Raw genomic sequence first — 12,746 nt, 5'->3', positions numbered from 1 at the left:
GATACCAAGGTACTGAGAAGTCGTTATTTCTGTTTCCTTCTCTTCTATGATATCAGTATCGAGCATGTGCACTAGCAATCTCAAGAGAGTGCCTTTACTCTACAATCTTCCGCTTGCGTTTCATTGCTGAGCTACTCTCCTCTCGCTTGTCGAACTGTTCTCTTGATTTTTCTCGGCCACTTGTTTTCATCGCACTCTCTTCTCGGACACTATCTCCCGAGGGTGCTCCTCGCTCTGCAGAAACCTTACTGCCTTGATCAGCAGACATACGTTCTTTAATAGCCGAAGTGAATTCTCGTGCAATTCAATGACGTGAGCCAAACGAATCAACGGCAGACTTGTACATTAACAGTTACGTCAAAATTTTAAAGTAATTACCATGTAATTATCGTGTAATTCACTTCTGATTACATTATATTTCTGTATGTTCTTGTGAAAAATTTTATATTTATAACGATTTGACCAAGATTTCATCTAAATAACTAATGTACTCTATTTTTATTATTAAAAATGCATGAAATGCATTTTTCCGTGAGATGCTGTGCAACACAAGTCCTTCTATTTGCATATCATTTTGCAATGTATGTGATGATAATCTCAGGGGAATGTCTACTCTACAACCTTTCGTATATGTCATATTATCACAGAATGACATTCGTGATTGTTTTCATGAAAAAAAGATTTTATTCTATTTTTATTCTACTTTTTCTCGTGTTTTTTACAAATTATTCTTGGTCTAATTCTTGTCTTTGTGTTTATGAGGAGTGTATATGAGGAGACATTAATAATTAAACTTTGTTATATTAAGCCATATATGTATTACCAAAACTTATTTCTTATTTTTGCTGTACACAATTTTATAAATGTGACAGTAAATAGTATTTTTATTTCATTAATGAGGTTTTATTGTTAAATATAGTAAAATTTATATTTTGCTTTTGATTGAAGAATAATTAAAATTTTTAAAAATTTTGTTATATGAAAAAAGAAAATCTTTTATTAAATTGTAAACTAGGTATAATTTATATTTTCGGAAATAAATAGCTATAAATCTTTTTAGTAATTTATTTAATTTTTTGATCAAGTAAAACAATATTATATTATAATAATAAATATTAAACACAGAGTAATATGATGTCTTATTGTTAGTATTTATATTTGTACAATAGTTAATTTAAAAAACTTTTCACAAAACTTATATTCGAAGCTAATAATTCAAAAGCTACATCTCTATATTCTGAGTTTATAACTAAACAAAGTTATAATTTGAATTATAATATTTGACGTTATAATTGTGAATTTTATACGCACTTTATAAGTTATGATATAATTGGAAACTATCGACCATATGTACATATGCGAATATATATATATAACTTTCCCTGATTAATTTTTTTTTTAATAATATACAATCCCATAGCAATATTTCTCACATCTATTATTACCGTTGACAATTTTGCGAAGTAGCTTCCATGAATAGAAACTTGTTAATGAGTTTAGTTCTCTTAGATATGATTCACCCGAGGCAATTTAAATTAAAGCATTGTATTACGTTATTTATTTGATGATGAATAGAAAGCAGACAACCCATTTATAATCATTATCTAGCATCAGAGAGGCGCACTGATAGAGGAGGAGTTTGTCTTTATGGCGACGGAACATTCAATAATGAATTTTACAATGGCAAGATCCAGTATAACGATTGCCTCTCGTGCGAAGAGTTCGATCACGGAAACTTTTCCGGGGGTATGCGCACAAAGAAGGCGTGTTCCATACTTTCCTCGTGGCATGTCTTTTTTTTCTTGAAAAGTAGGAAAAAGAAAGTTCTGCTCAATGAGAATCTTTACCCTCGACTCATGAGACAATGGTACGGTTCTTTCTTTCGCGTCAAGATCGATGAACATTATGAAGAAAGATGGCGCGATCATCTTGTCGCCTGCCCTATTATATATGTTTCGTCGTGATACAAGTTTTTCCAGAAAAGTATTATATGTCTACTTACACAAAGATACATTTATCTTGAGTTTTTTTTTCGTTACAACAAAATTCAATAAATAAGCTCAACTTTCATAAAACAAACATTTTTCAAACATGTTTTGACAGATAGGTGGATATTACATTATTATATTCTAGATAATATATATATACCTATAATATTATATATATTATAGATAAATAGATTATCTTAAAGTTTAATATAATATATGAGAATATATTTATTAATTTTTCTAAATAAATTCTCTTTTAATTAAAAAGTTATAGTATTAATTTTTAACAAATCTTGGGGGCGTAAAAAAGAAAAAATGTATAAGATAAACTCTTGTCACGACGATAATGATAAATTAAATGTCTAATATTAAATATACATATTTATAAACATTTTCATAAGATTACACAAATATATAAGCACGTTTGTAATTTATCTATGCATCGGTACACTTCAATCCGATTTAAGATGGATCAGAAAACTTCTTAACTCTGAGGGTTGCTGATGGAAAAGGGGCATTTAACTCGACGAACTTTCTAACAGTGCTGTTTAAATTAATTCTTCCGCCGCGTTAAATATCCGCCTACTTCTGGCTACTGCACCTGTGTACGTTGCTCCTATCGCCCCGCAATCGTTGTCGTGCACACACCAAAACGACAAAACAATGTGTTGGAAACAGTTGTCAGGTACAGTCAGGTACAGTCAGGTACAGTTAGGTATAGTCGAGGTACCACTGCGTTCTCTTTCTCCCTTTCTTTCCCTTCTTTTTTCTCGAGTTTGATTCTGACGTTAATACTACGAATTATACACGAACGAATTTCGCGAGTATAAAAGCGAAAACTGATTCAAATGATCCGTATTAGCGCAAGAATTATATTCATTTCCACACAAATGAATATTCATATTCCTTTTATCTCGCGGTTAGCATCATTGTTAATACACTGTCTTGATATTAACGATTAATCATCGGTATTAAATTGCATCACAAAATGTGGCTAATGATGCAAACTATTATACATATACATATAACTATTTCTACATCGAATATTCTGTTGTTTTCCTGAATGATTTATTATGATTTTTGGTCCCATTTTAGAGAGAAATTCAATGACAAATAACTATGTTAACAAGACAAATTTGATTATTTAATATTGGAGAAATAAATAAATAATTTTGTAACTTTTTAAATATTAATTTGCACAAGGATTGCTGCTTTTCACAAATTATTTACTATATTCCACTTTTAAATTAAAACCTAATTTTTAAATTAAATTCTAAATTATCTTTTTATATGTTTATATCTGATAAATGCATATATTATTTTCTAGAAATCGCATATTTGCATTAGTAAAATGAACGTAATGATTTTTGCTTTAACGATTCGTTATAAGTTATTGTGCATTCAGATCTATTCACTAGAGGTTCCAGATTATGAGCTTCAGGTATAAGACTATCACGCTTGATAAAACGTATAAAACTGATATTTTTATACATTCCAATTGGTACACCCACTTTATCTTCTAGCGTATAGGTGTCTCTCGATTCGAGTTGAAATAAATTCTCAGAATTAAGCCGCACGTGCACGAGTTTGACACTAAATATAACAGAAAGATTGTTGTACATCTGCGGCCTACGATTGCAATGTACGATTCTAAAAAAATTGTATTTTTCTACATATTTTTTTTCATTTATCTTCCGATTATTGTGGATATGTACCTTTAACAAAAAAAAAAAAAAAAATAAATAAAAGCACGGCACTTAATTCAAATTTTTGTTGCGTTACCTAGAAAAAAAAAATATACTAAGAGAATTATTATTTTTAAAAATCTTGATTTTTAAAAATAAACTTCCATTTTTTTTGTTTATATTTTTATATTTATTGAAAAAAAAGCTTTTATTTTTTTATATATATAACTTATGTAATATCAAAGATATATTATGAGACATTTTTACGAGGAGAAACGATTTTTCACGAAACACTGCGAATGATATATTTCCATAGGGCTGCGATTTATAGCTGACAATAGTGAGTTTTGGATTTTGGCCAACGGAAACGGAAACGTGTAAACAAATTGAAGCATTTGCAAGCAGGTGTATCGATTCGTCATATACTATCGAGACATATGTCATGCAACATTCTATTTTATACATACAACTATACATACATATATCCATAAATACATACACACACACACACACATCCGTACACATATATATATTGTATATATATGTATATATGTCTTTTCTGAATACGAATTTTATGTACAATCCAATCAATATTTCGACAATTTCGATAAACTAAATTATACTTTAATTTTTTTTCGTAATTATCATTATTTTAATGCAAACATCAGCTTTAAGAATTAATTGAAGTTTTTTTTTTACAATTTGCAATAAATAGCACGCTATCAATGGCATTTAATAGACGTGAGATGCAACGAAGAATGAGGATTAATTAAACGGATTTTTGAATTTTTATTCAACTCCCACATTGTTAGCGATAACTGAATTCAAACTGAGAGTTTTGATGATGGCAAATGTGGGTACGTTTTCGCTTTATAATCGCAGCAGCGATATCTCGGTGTGACGGCAGATAGATTAAGCCGCAACAAGGCAAAATTAAATATTAATTTGCAAGCCGAGTGAACCCGCGAATATGTTACGCACGTGCTCAGCGTGCAAACGTATCATATAATATACCCGCATTCACAAATCCCCAATAGTATAGCGAAAAGTACATACCCCCTTTTTACCTTCATTTCTGTTCTGTTGATTTTATTTGCTAGAATACGCGTAGCGAATGAAATAACACGTGCGCTCCTGCTCGTGCACTAGTCTGATCAATGGAAATAATTAGCCGGATAAAAACAGTAACTTGACGATCCAGTCGTTGTGTAAATTGCTCGGGGTTTACGAAAACTCGCCAACAAATTTATTCCAAAATAAATTTTGTAAATTGCATGACGCGTTAGTGCGATTGCAACTGCATGTTTGCAATTTGCTGACGGTGCGAACGAATATATAAAGTAGATAATGGATCCGCTTAAATAAAGGGGAATAAAAATCAGAATATATCCAATCTTTTCATTGCTTATGCACTTATCTTGTCGTACTTTTCGATTTCATTACTCGCTATAATATATAGGATTACATTCTGCTTATACATATTAAATTTTTGGATATATTTAATAATATATTTTTATCGTTTTAGTCAGAGAGTGCATTCTATATAATATACATATAATCTTATCAATATATTATATTTATTAAACATTTAATGTGTACCAATATTCTGTGTAGACTATTGATCGCATTTACCTCTTTACTCCTGTGCAAAAGCAGGCTCTTTTCTCGTCAAATACAATTTCCGATACCATGGAAGAAAAGCCGTTTTCGCAAAGGCAAGCAAAGTCGCGCTCTTCTCGAAAGCTCTTTATCGTCTTGATAGCTGATACTATTAAGAGGATCATATACATACACAGAGAAATCGGGTAATATATTTTAGAACGCTCAATTTGATTGTCTTAAATATCAATCTTGTAATAACGATAAATGATGCATGACATTTGTAAGAAATATTTATACTTTATATATATATATATAAAAACACGAGTCTCTCTCCTTGTTTACCTTTGCGAAAATGATGATGCGCTTTTCTTTTATGCTATCGGAAATTGTATTGTATCACGTCTGATTTAAATCTACAGATTTATCATGATAGAATAATGCTTAAAGTTTGCGGATACGAGGTTTATTAATCCATATACATCCGGGAACTTGGATAGACAAATGATCCTGTTAAAACTTAGGACAGCTATCGGCGGTTGAGGGAAACCAGATCTTAATACCTCGCATGTGTTTAATGACGTGCGGTTGCAGACTGTCACGATGTGACAGTCCGGAACACCGACTAGAGAGAGTTGCGATAATATACTGACTCTCCCTACAATATCTCCGCCAAATTCCACTATTCGTCATATGACGTGCACGAGTATTTCCTCCAGATTAATAGATTCCACAGCGATATCGTTATTCATATTTTATTGAGAGAAGTAGATTTATTTATATATAAGAAATATTATCGCAACAAATCAAAAATTAAACGCAATTTTATTATTCCAATGGCTCTAAGTTTCAACGCGTTTAGAACTTTCATGTTTAATTGATATATATTTTTTAAACTCTATTCTTGGAGTCGAATTCGCACCAATTGTTGGTGACGGTGGGTCAGGACAATCCGTCTTCCAACACACATTATTTTCTTTCTTTACCGACCGTTACTTAGTCACCAGAAAGGCGGTGAGCGCTCACTCTATGAATAAAACGCTAGTTATCGAGAACATAAATTGCGAGAAGCATGCCGCGGTCGTTTTCAGGTCCAAGTGGAAACAGTGCGCGAGGTCAGCCGTGAGATTCGTACATCGCCCGGCGCTTGATTTATTCAGAAAATTTTCACCACGATACGATTCCCGACTCTCCCCTCTCTGGATGCTTTGCGCAGTAAGTCGAATAATTGCCGCTCCTCGAGAGAGAGAGAGAGAGGAGGGGAGAGGGAGAGTAAATGAATCTAATTGCATCTAAAATTTAAATGGGCGCCTGGCACATTTGCATTTAATACCGACGTCTAACTAACTATACGAAGCTCGATAAAGCGAGACCAACCACGAGATCTGCCACCCACCCTTAACGTGGCCGCAAGATTCGCCGCCCTAAACAGACACTCTTGTAAGGATACGCAACTGTTAAGTGTTTGCTGCACGATTATACCGTTAACGTGTCATCTAATTGCGTGACACGCAGACAGCTTTGAAAACGCGTCAAAAGGCCGATTGACGAAGTAATCTTCATCATTATTCCATTTGTCTAGATATTAACATTGATTATTATATTAATAAGTTCAATATTTGTAAGCATATAAAAATGATTATTCATATAAAAATGATATATCTACGATAATGGAGGATTACTTTAGAATAGAATTTTTCACATTTATTTAGTGTTAAAATGCATAATTCCCATGTATTTTGACAGAAAGAAAGAAAGAGAGAGAGAGAGAGAAAAGGTTCTCTCTCACGCGTGGGATTTAAAAAATATTTGTTGGAATGAAAAAAATGTTTATCTAGAATAAAAGTTTATTACGGTCAACTCTGTGTACTCGCGCACAGTTCTAAAACAGTATTGCGATTGTGAGTTGATGTTTAGGACAGCGGTTATACTGGAAACTTGCCACTTGATTGCTCGCACGCAGATACGCTTTCGAACATGACACGAAAGGAATTACTTCATCAACGATGTAGCATCGAACTTTGGCCTGTCCCCGTATAGCCTTGAAGTCTATCCCGGGAGCTGTCACTGAGTGTCCCAATACGAACGGCTACTTTGATTGCTTCGACGACAGTATGTCAAAGCGCTAAAATGGAGTTGCGTCAACTCACGTTATGCGAAGACTAGAGTAGTAACAGAGTTAGAATATTTTATCCGCTAGTTGACAACGTTAGGAATATTTCAAGATATGAATAATATATTTTTTGATTACAATTAAAACAAATTCCTTATAAAATTGTATTTTTGCGCGGTTTTAAAATTAAACGAATATATAATTAATTTTATTCATACATTTATCGTGGCATATGTCGGTGTAACTTTGTATATGTACATAGTTTTAATTTAATAAGTTATAACTTACAATTAGCTATAAATATTTTAATTCTAATACAATTTGAAAGAGAGACTATTACTGGTTTTGTGCCAATATTTCCCATGTGGCATAATGACGTTGTCAATGTTAGCTCAATGAATAATTCAACATGATATGTAAATTCGACATGAATATGTGTATGTGTATAAATAATGTTTTTTTACAGTAATCAAACCTGATTAGTATTATATTATACGTATATCATGTAGAAAATAAACACAGTTCAAAAGAAGTGTTTACTGTTGAATACAGTAACTGTACTGTGTATTGTCTTTGCTGATTTATACTATCATTATACGTTAGAATAGTTCACGTACAGATAAGAAAGAGATACACTCGGGAAAGTTCCTTCAATTTTTAAAATAAAACGAAGAAACCAAATGGAGGTATATTAATAAATTCAAGAAGGTTACAGAATATATATACACACATGGTAAAGATAAATGATATTTGCTGGCTGTATCACAGAAGAATGAATTAGTTTGTTTAAATTTTCATTAATAATTAATGAAGAGTATGAACGCTATAAAAAATGTTAATGAAGGTACGATCATTTTACTAAATCATGATGAATTTCTCTTTGTTATAATGGAAGATATGCGACAGTACCTCTATCCTTTTAATTCTAACTACAACAAGATTAAAGGAAACGTCGCCGAAATTGCCGCTAGGCATATTCACCCTCCAATAATTTCAACCGGCAAAGCGTGCTTGATCTCCTGCCAGAGAGGGCTTTAGAAACGCGGTGTTTAATTTCATCTTCGCTCCGTTTCGTCATCGTCATAGCGCAAGTCGTGACTTTACGAGCGCAGATATCCCTTACAGGAAGCTAACCTACCTTTGCCTGATGGCGGAAAAGGCAAGCAACTGATAAGGCCGCAGGAGTTGCGCAATATTGTGATAAAGGCGAACGTCGTCCCTTCTGTGTAGAGGTGATAAACGCGACGGGGAAACTCGCAGACGCGGGGAAAAGCGACGCCCAGCATCCCGTCGCACGATGCGAGGAACGCTCGACGGGACATGGAGAGGCACCGGAGAGAGGAACGCCGACTAACGAGGATAAAGGGTACGGCGTAATGGACAGGGCTCGCTGAAATTCATGCCCGGCCGTAAGAAAAATTGGAGCCACCACCATCGCGCTTTTCCCACCGGAGAATTAATTCGTTAGGACTTATATAACACGGTTCTCGCCACGTGTGCTATATATACACGGCGACCGGTAAAACGCGGATATCATTAGCGGGCAGGAAGGAATTTCAAATTGACTTTCATTAATGAAGTTTTCAAACAAATGGCGTTATTGATCGCGAATTCGAATTGACATTTTTGAACATAAAATCGTCGAAGCTCTTTTTCTTGTCAGATTAACAGCAATTTCATAAACGTTCGTTTAAATTTGTGTTCTAGATAAATTGTATAAAGTTCATAAAAAAATATCCCCATGATACATCGATTCTTTTTTTTTCAAACCAATGTTATAGACATGTCCAACAAAATATTTTTAGTCATGGCTATGACCGCGTAAAATAACGGATTGGGGGTATCGAGTGTGACGATAGAATTTTGATAAAGATCTCTGTGTATTTTGAGGGATAAAATAATATTGTGCTTTACATGTTACTATCTATGGGAATTTTGACAGTTGTATCTTGCTGTGTTTATCCACATTACCATCCGGTCGCATCATAACGGATAAAAATCTTGCAAGTGATTTTGGTGAAGAAGCAATCTCACAGCGTGAATTATTTTTCTTTCAGTTTCAATCCGTTGATGCACTCGGCTCTAGGATACTCTTTTACTGTCACGATATAGAACCATGCATGTGCAAAACTTCTCAGGTGCATCCGCATCCTATATCGCGTCGCATCTGTGTAAAAATGCACGGATTTTCCAACGTCGAAATTTTTTCCGCCATCAAAATGAGACAGGTCGAGAACTGACATCGCGAGCTGGCTAATCATTATCATGGTCGTTGACCCTGCGTTCTCGTTTTCAGAATTGTATTTTTTTTCGAAATCCCCGGACGCATTACGCATGCGAAATTTGCAAAATAAAATTCGAGCGGCCGAATTAATCGCTCGCGATTTTACAATGGAACCGGCTGGCAGTCGCATACGCTAAATAGGTCGTTCCCGGGGATCGGAGTGCTACGATTCACCGGCATGGCTGCGGAATCCGGTAAATCTGGTGAAAAACCAAGAGAGGGAGAGAAAAAGAGAGAGAGACAAAGAGAGAAAGGGAGAGAGAGAGATAGAGAAGTGAGAGGGAGAGAGAGACCAGTCCTCTGTTGGGTCTCTCATCCTCCGCAACCCTTTTAGCATCCGTCCTTCTCGCCGTTCTCGTTTTGTCTCTTTTTTTCCAGTGAGCGTTGACGCAGCGCCAAATTGAATTCAGCCTCGCGCGACGGTTCGTGAATAATTTTGCGAGAGCATCCGCGTGTCGTCTCTGTCAACAATAATCGGCCAGTTGTCGCGCATCCCTCTTTCCATCTTGCACGCTGCCTCTTCTCTCGTCGCGCGCTGCAGCCGCAACCGCGTCATGAGAGAACGTGATGCAAAAAAAAAAAAGGAAAAAAAATATGTATAAAAAAATAGCGATGCCACCGACCGTGGTCGGTTTTCCTCTCTTATATTTTACTCGGTGCGTATCGATTTATTCATCGCGGAAATCGAGCGTAACGAGGCGCAAAATGCTCCCAAACATTGGCCCCTGTATCTGTCCGCGTTTAATTTTGTATTCCACCCTTTCCGCGTTCTTACGGTCATCTCTTTGCCCGTTTTTTCCTTAAATAAGTTACCTCAGTTCCATCTACTTGGTATTCTATTTCCCTCCGCACGTTCACTGTTTGTCACTGTTTAAATATATTAGATAGACTTCCCGAAAAAGGTATTGCATTTTGTTACACGTGTAGTTAAATGTGCAGTTAAACGTGAGGATGAAAGTTTATCATAAAAATATATTTAACCGTCTCACTTTATGACGAGAATTAATTTATCAAAAGGTTTACCTTTCACAAGATCAGTTTCTCTAAAGGACTTAAAATAATTAGTAAAAGAGGTCACAGCACGATGTCTTCAATAATATTGATGTAATTAAATAAATATACATTTTAATTTAATTGCGACATTAAACAAACTTTAACAGACATTAATTGCGAAATTAAATAAATTTCTTTTTCATATTTCTCTGCATATTAATTATAAATAAGAAATATACTAAAAAGTTATTTATAATATTTTAACATTTTATATTTATAACTAATTACGATATTATGTATATAAAAGAAAATATTTTTCATGAACTTGAATAGATAATTTTAACTTAATTATTATAACCTAATTTAATATTCATAATACACTATATTAGAAAATTGCATTGTAATATATTATAAAATAATAAAATGTTATTAATATAATTTATTATGATTTAAAAACAGTGTTGTAATATTGCTAACAGAATTTATTTTATATATTTTGCTCTGTATGTGTTGGTAGAAATATATTAATAAGTACATTTTTGTCAAGCATTCTGTCTTGCGAATTTTACTTTACATTTCTTTCTGATAAAGTCTATATTTTAACTATTTTATTGAAAATGTGACATTGATTAAATACTTTCATTAAAAGATTGCATCGCTACAATAGCGACTATATAGTACTATTATTCTATTATCTTTTGAAACAGTCTTGATTATTATCACAAATGGAATATTGATCACGAACCATAATTTTCTGGCAATGCGACAGTTTATTTTTCTTTCCAATGCCTGTAAATAGGAAGAAAACGTAATGGAAGCGCGCGCGAGGTTCTGTTAACGGCCGTTCTCCTTCCACGATGCAATCAGCGAAAAATAATTGCAGACAAAGAAAATCAAGCGCTCGCGTGTTCGAGATTCCATTCGTTCGGATCCGTTTTAATTATCAGGAGCTCGCCACTAGGCCGATATTAATGATGTGCGTCCGTTCAAACGTAAAGTTCTCTCTCTCTCTCTCTGTATACGTACATGCTTCAATAGCGCATTCTCGGACAGTAGAGATCATTTGTTTAAGGTAACCAAAAATAATGCGCCCCATTTCTTTCTTTTCGTTTCTTCGACACGTTTAGTGAAATAAAAAAAGGAACTAAAAGAAAAAAAGAAACGTTCGCGTTCGTTAGGTCTCCTGATCTTTTACATAATACATGAAAAATGCATATTTTGCATACATTATTATATTTATAAAAAAAATTTGCAACTTTTATATCTTGCTGCAGCAAAATAATAATGTGCTATAAAGTATTTATTTTATAGTTATATATACATATAGTTATACATACATGATATATATAATATTGTGTATAAAATAACTTGAAAATATAATGAAAAAATATTATACAAAAAAATTACAAAACTTACTAATTCTTTACGAGTTTCATTACTTTTGAACATTTTGAAACTGTAATAACTAAAATATATCTAGACTACTTTTTTTAGAAATTAATTTCAATTGCTTTTTTTATATAATGATATTTATTATTTTTTCATTCAAAGATACAAAATTATAAGCAAGACCTCGAAAAAAAAGAAAAATGCAATAAAAAATATTTAGAATTTATATCGATTACAGTCATTTATAATTATTTTGTAATGCATTATCATTTTTTGTTGCCTTTTTGTGTTAATCTCTACTTTTAGAAAATTCATTGTATTTATTTCTTTTTTTTCTTTATTATTTTCGAATATTGTAAATTTTTGAAAAATGATAACTTGATAATTCAAAATATGCCGTGTGTATGAGTTTATGTAAAATTACATAATCATGCTTTACAATATTCAGATTTATTAATATTTTATTTATCTTTTATACTTTGCGCAGAAAAATATTCCTTTCCTAAAATATGTCGTAATAGCGTTATGATATTTCCATCGGATATTTTATTCAACGCGAAGAACTGTGATTACTCAGCATACATAATCATGATAAATGCACAGGACAAAGAGACGGCCTTCTGGAATTGATGTTAGACTTTTTACGTCCGATATAAATTGTATAGCGTATATAGGAATTAAAAATCGCACACAAT

General features: G+C 33.1%; 1 protein-coding gene across 1 annotated transcript in view; it reads left to right on the top strand.

Moving 5' to 3' along the window:
• Nucleotides 1-12,746, top strand: part of Invadolysin (leishmanolysin-like peptidase, invadolysin) — a 251,794-nt gene that overhangs the window by 200,159 nt on the left and 38,889 nt on the right. The window lies entirely within an intron of this gene.

This window comes from Anoplolepis gracilipes, chromosome 12 (assembly GCF_047496725.1).
Source record: "Anoplolepis gracilipes chromosome 12, ASM4749672v1, whole genome shotgun sequence".
Taxonomy (NCBI): domain Eukaryota; kingdom Metazoa; phylum Arthropoda; class Insecta; order Hymenoptera; family Formicidae; genus Anoplolepis; species Anoplolepis gracilipes.
The sequence above is the reverse complement of the archived record's forward strand: the minus strand, read 5'-3'. Positions and strand labels throughout refer to the sequence as shown.